Source organism: Mobula birostris, chromosome 26, assembly GCF_030028105.1.
Source record: "Mobula birostris isolate sMobBir1 chromosome 26, sMobBir1.hap1, whole genome shotgun sequence".
NCBI lineage: Eukaryota > Metazoa > Chordata > Chondrichthyes > Myliobatiformes > Myliobatidae > Mobula > Mobula birostris.
The window spans coordinates 5,955,121-5,962,190 of record NC_092395.1 but is presented as its reverse complement, the minus strand read 5'-3'; positions in this window follow the sequence as shown (position 1 = coordinate 5,962,190).

The window sequence follows — 7,070 nt, the reverse complement described above, 5'->3', positions numbered from 1 at the left end:
TGTGATGTTGAAATAATGTTGGAAGTCACACTTCCACTCTTAGTTAACTTCAGCTGTGAGGTTCATAGACCAGCATGGGTGGGTTTCCATGTGCAAAACCCTAATGAAAATGGCATTTGCGGTTTTCGTGTGTCCTTCCTGCTGACATGTTCCAAAGCGGTCTTTCTGTAGTCCAGCCGGCTCTAGGGGGTTATCCATCACCTATCAAGCTACAGGGGATTTGCTGCTACTGAAAATGATTGTGCCAGTGGGGAGGGAGCACGCACAAAGGGGACGGGGACTTCAAACAAAGAGTCTGATCCACAGGAGGCATGTTCTCTCTGTGGTAGTGTTTGTACAAATCTTCATTTTTGAAGGGTAGTGGAATTGAGGTGATGAGGAACAGGCTGAGAAGAGGAGTTGAGTTCTGGGGCAGATCAGCCATGATCGTTTTGAACGGTGGGACAAGCTTGAGGGGCCAAATGGCCCATTCCTGTTCCTGTTTTCTTGTGTCCGTGTACGCAGGGCTCCAGCTGGGAAGTCCTGGCCTGAATCAGCATTGGAATTGGTTAACAGAGGGCAAAACAACAGCGCTGACACCCACTGCTCAGTCCAGAGAAAATCTAGGATGGGGACATCTCAGAAGAGTTCATAGCACTGACATAAAGTGTCGTGAAATTTGTTGTTTTTTGGCAGCCGTGCAGTGTAATTCATAAAACACACCACAAATCATGGAGCATTCAGAAATCTGATGGCAGAGGGGAAGAAGCTGCCCCTAAAATGTTGAATGGGTATTGCCAAGGGCATTGGAGACAGCAGAGACGGCAGCCAATGGAATCTGGAGCAACACACAATCTGCTGAGCAACTCAGCAGGTCAAAGGGCATGTGTGTGTGTGTGTGTGTGTGTGTGTGTGATGTGTGTGTGTGTGTGTGTGTGTGTGTGATGTGTGTGTGTGTGTGTGTGTGTGTGTGTGTGGTTCGATGATGTTTCAATACCTAATACAGTGTTTCAACGCAAATTGTCAACAATCCCCTTTCATCCCTCAGGTGTTGCTTGACCTGCTGAGTTCCTCCGGCAGCTGTTCTGGTGCTCCGTAAGCGCATAGGTGCTCAGCAAATTGAGAAAGCCTCCTCTGGAGACAAGGCCGTGCGTCCTGACTCGCTGCTCCTGTGGGCAGTAGAAAGAGTGAAAGGAGCCTTCCTTCATTAAGAATTGGGCCAGGGTGTCCTTCCCATGCTCCAGTGAGGAGCAAACTGTGCAGTAGAGAGCAACAGCTTGGTTTGCTCCTGAAAGTGACCATGATCCTAATCTCTGTGGTCAAAGCAACGTCATTTTGCCTTTCAATTCAGTGGCGTTTACAGTACTCAGGCAACATCAATGTCATTGTGTCAGGGAAGATGAAATTAATTAATCTTGATTTTCCCTACCTAAATGAGAGCAATCAATATTCAGGCAAATGACACTGAAAGTTACACTGCAGCCAAACTTTGCATGATGCGTTACTTTTGAAATCATTTGGAGGAGAATCTTATACTAGATAAATACACAGTGGCCACTTTATTAGGTAGACATGCACACCTGCTGGTAATGCAGGTTATATAATCAGCCAATCATGTGGCAGCAACTCAATGCATAAAAGCATGCAGACATGGTCAAGAGATTCAGTTGCTGTTCAGACCAAATATCAGAATGGGCAAGAAATGTGGTCTGAGTGACTTTGACTGTGAGATGATAGTTGGTGCTTGGCAGGGTGGTTTACCTATCTCAGAAACTGCTAATCTCCTGGGATTTTCACACACAACAGTCTCTAGAGCTTACAGAGAATGGTGCAAAAAATCAAAAAAATCATCTAGTGACTGTTGCTTCTGAATGTGAAAATATCTTGTTAATGAGAGAAGTCAGAGGAAAATGACCAGACTGGTTAAAGCTGACAGTAACTCAAATAACCACACATTACAACAATGCATCAGTGGGCAGAAAAGCATCTCTGAACTCTGAACATGTCGAATGTTGAAGTGGAAGGGGTACAGCAGCAGAAGAACATGAACATACATTTAGTGGCCACTTTAATTGCTACAAGAGGTTCAGATTATATTTATTATCAAGTACATATGTATATGTTAATATATACTACCTTGGGATTCATTTTCTTGCAGGTAATTACAGATAAAAAAAAGTAGAGCACAATTTACAAAAAAAACTATACATGAAAACTGAGAAACAACAAATATGTAAGAAAAGACAAACTGCAAATAAAAGTAATTTTGAGAACGTGAGTTGTAAAGAGTTATTGAAAATGAGTCTGCAGGTAGCAGAATCACTTCAGATTATCGAGATCAGTTCTGGAGCCTAATGGTTGTAGTGTAAGAACTGTTCCTGAACCAGGTGGTGTGGGACCTAAGGCTCCCATACTTCCTGCCCAATGGTAGCAGTGGGCAGTGAGCATTCCCTGGATGGTGGGAGCCCCTGGTGATGGACGTTACTTTGGTCTGGCAGCCCCCTCTGTCTATGTGCTCAATTGTCTGACCGTTCAATGTGCTCAGGCAAACAACATTTCCATAAAGAAATCAAGAGCTGAATTTCTTGATGAGTTCAAAGACAACCAAGGTTCTCTCAACATTGTGAATTGATACCAGCCAAACACCCTTTTAATTTAGATGTAAAGCATCAGAAACACAAGAGATTCTGCAGATGCTGGAAATCCGGAGCAACACACCCAAAATGCTGAAGGAAGTCAGCAGGTCAGGCAGCATCCATGGAGAGGAATAAACAGTCACTGTTTTAGGTGGAAACCCTTCATCAGCAGTCATTGACTGCAGGACTTCAGACTCCTATCACTCCTCCTTGGTAGTGGTAACGAGAAGAGGTCATGTCCTAGATCAGGGGTTCCCAACCTTTTTTATGTCAATGCCATTAATCAACGAGCTCACGGACCCCGGGTTGGGAATTCCCGTCCTAGATGAATGTCCTGAGTGATGGATGCCAACTTCCTGAGGCACGACCCCTAGAAGATGTCCTTGATGGTGGAGAGGGCTGTACCTGTGATGGAGCTGGTTGAGTCTACAACCCTTTGCATCCTGTTGCAACCCTGTGCATTGGAGTCTCCAGATCAGACACTGACTCAACCTGTCACAAGGCTCCGCACCATGCATCCATAGAAATTTGCAAACCTTAAGCTGTCTAAAACACTCTAATTGCAGTTGGCTAAAATATTCACCTCAGGCAAATTCTGCAGTATAATAACATCTAAAATAGTTCCCTTTCCAACTAAACTTTTATATTTTGAGATGCATCTTCAAATTAATATCATTCAGTTTCCTTAGTGGGTAGAAATATTTGATAAAATTAACAAAATATTTTTTAATTAGCCTCTTTGCAATTAACAGAACATTTAAAAATTTAAATTTACTCTCAAATCAAGATTATTTTTTAAAGAAATTACTTATTATAAGAGAAAATGGCTTCTGCATTACATTCCACTCAATGTCCTATAAATATTATTGTTGACAAATAAATTGTAGGCTGTTCTTGGACAGCAATATATTCTTCATGTCCTACAAAACCTATGTTTAAATCCTCTGTATTTAGATCAACTTACACAAATGTGTCAGTAGGCAACTATTTAAATTGTATGTTACACAAGTGTGACTCACTCTTAACAAATACTTGTAGACACCGGGTACCAAGTGATTCACTTCACATGCTTGAAGTTTATACGACTGTTATTTATTTAACAAAAAGTGTGGTTAGACAATCCGTCTGGAAGTCAACCGGATTCTTTGTCAACACAACCTGAAGGTACAACCTGGTGTATTTTGTTCTACTTTTACATATTTACCCCATGTCTCATTGTCTACCTCTCACTACCCAATTCTGCCAGCACTTCCCCACCACTATTTTCACCTCATCTCTGCTGTTTATCATGAGGCAGGTCATAAGGTCATAAACTCAGAGAGTAACAGGCCTCTCATGCCAAGACATCAACTCTTTTATTCATTCACATAGACACTACCTAACTTGCTCAGTTCCTCCAATATTTTTGTGTCTTTTACTCTGAACTTTCAGCATCTGCAGAATCTCGTTTGTTCCAGTTTATCCTCTGCTGGTTTAATTCCTTTTTGTTTCTATTTGTTGTGAACTGAATGTGGCCTGTATTTGACAGAGTTCGGAAGGACAAGATGGGCATCTCATTGAATCCTACCAGACACTGAAAGGCCTGGATAGCGTGAATGTAGAGAGGATGTTTCCATTGGCAGAAAAATCCAAGATCTGAGGGTACTGACTCAGAATAATGAGGCCAGGCAAAATGTATTCAGAAAGAGGGTGGTGAACCTATGGAATTGATTGGCACAGATGGCTGTGGAGGCCACATCATTGAGTATATTTAAGGCAGAGATTGATAACGTTATGTTTTGAAACCCCAAAAACCAATCGAAAGAAAAATTCAGGACCAGAGATAACATGTCTCTACTTCATTATCTGCTTTTAGAAAGGCACACACTTAGGACGTGGTGCAATGACGTATGCCATTCACATTCTCTTACATCTAAACCATAGTGAATTATGTAATCAAACAATATATCCACATTAGTCATATATCACTGAAATATTAAATACACAACACTCCTCCCTGCTTATCTGTAAAATCCAACTCAATATAGAAAGTATCTCAACTATATACAAAATATACTATATAATACAGCTGGAATACAGACATGCACAACATAGTAAATTTTAAATTGTCTAATTCAGGCCTACAGATTTAATCACTGTGGAGGATTTCTTACTCTTGTAGGATAATGTCTTTGCTGACAAGGGGATCACTCTGCCTGGCAGGTGTGATTTGTGGCTGTTAACCAATTTCGGGTTCTGGGGCCTCCTCCGTGTTGCTTGTAGGAGTTGACTCTGCGACTACAGGAAATGGTTCTAACAGATCTGTACACCTTTCTTTTCTAACAATTGACACTGCTCTCATCAACTGATTGATGTGTCATCTCCAGATGAAATCAGAAGCAATCTCCACTGTGTAGGAGAGTGGTCCAGTTCTGTCCTAAGTCTTTCCAACTAACCACTTTTGATCAGCTCTCTAGTCCCTCATCAGGACTGCATGTCCAGGAGTGAAACATCGAACCTTCTAGTTTGAAGAGCCCTCAATTTGTCCAAGAGTGGGTTTGAGGAGATCGAAGCATGAGCTCAAGGGACAACCCACGAACAGCATAGCTGGTGAGTTGTTGGTTGTGCAGTGTGCTGGGTGCAATATGCAAGCAGGGAATTGGCAAGCTTCTGATTCAGTGTCGGTGTAGTGTGTTCTGCTGTCACTGCTTGCAGTGCATTCTTTGCCATTTGTAGCCAGGTGGTACAGTGTAGATGTAACATGACTTACTTAATTCATTATAGGAATAACTGAAAATGCTCTGCAACAAACTATGATCCATTGTCACTTACAAAGTTTTCTAGAATACCAGTCCTTGAGAAGAGGCTTTTCTGTGCCAATAATTATCTAATCTTTTCAAAACTGTCTTAAGATTTTGGAGATGTCCCTTATCATTCTTACTGGTAACAATGATGTCATCCAGGCAACACTAAGTGCCTGGGTGCCTTGTGGTACCTGGTCCATAGCTTTCTGTCAGAGTGCTGGTGCAGATATTGCTCCAAATATAAGTCTATTATAGCAATAAAACCCTTTGTGAGTGTTCATGGTGGGAAATACTTTGGGCTCTTCTTCCATCTCCATTTGTAGGTAAGCCTCAGCTAAGTCCAACAGTGCTGATCAGGCCTGATGAAAGGTCTCAGCCTGAAATGGTGACTATACTCTTCCATGGATGCTGCCTGACCTGCAGAGTTCCTCCAGCATTTCCTGTGTGTTGCTTCGATTTCCAGAATCTGCAGATTTTCTCTTGTTTGTGATTGGTCCACTTTGTTGAAGTGTTCTCCTTCAGCAAGTTATCCACTATCCTGGGCAGAGGGTATTGATCTACTTTCAGAACTGGATTGATGGTAATCTTAAAATCACCACAGATTCTGACAAACACATTCTGGGACAAATGTTGTTGCCTATGGACACCAATCAACCTTGAAAAGAAATCCTTCAGTCTCCATGTGATCTAGCTCACAAGCTACTTTACCATAGATGGTATAAGAAGCCAGATGCAAAACTTGTGTGTGGCATTTTCATTTTAACACTATTTTACCCTTGATATGTTTGAGTTTTCCAATGCCGTTATCCATTACCTAGTGCTACTGTGGCATCATCCAGTATCTTTGTTAGTTAGCTTTCAATTGACTCCATTGTAGCAGGTGGGGCATGCAATGATGGATAGATCTGCAATCAAATTGTAGTTGTCTCAGCCAATCATTATCCTTACAGTGCTGACCCTTCAGTTTTTACTACATACAAGCTCAATGTGGCTTGTAGGTTTTTGTATTTCACTGCTATGAATATCATTCCTACAGATGTTACCTTTACTCCAGTATAAGTTCTTAGTTATTTACAGGCCTCAGTTCAGTATCTTTGAAATGCCCTTCAAACTCATTTGTGAAATGACTGAAACAGCTGAGCTAGCGTCTAATTCCATCTTAATTAATTTGCCAGTCACTCTGGTGTAAGCCATGTTGTTTGTCTACTGTTAATTTTCACATCATAAATCTCAAAGCTGACCATTGGTGTGTCACTCTCATCATTATCAGAGTTTTCAACAGCATGCAGATTAGTGTTCTCTTTGAAACCGCAACTTGACTTTTTCTCTTTTTCTCTTCCTTGTGCAATCCATTTATTTTTGTCTGCCAAATATGCTCATTGTATGTGTCCTACTTTGTTGCATGTTCTAGAAGAATCACCCTTAAACTTGCAATGGTCTGGTGTTTGTGAGGCCCTGCCACAGTGGTAAACAATATGCTTGGCCAGGCCGTTTCTGTTTATGTCCATGCTTACTTTCATTCCTGCCTGTAACTCGACTGGATCTCTGTCTGCTGTTTCTATTGATACAGTGATTTCAACTGCTATTTTAAATGTGAGTTGTGTTTCAGTTAGGAGCTGTTTTTGAATACTTTCTTATAAGATTCAACAAGCTAAACAATCTTACATTTCTG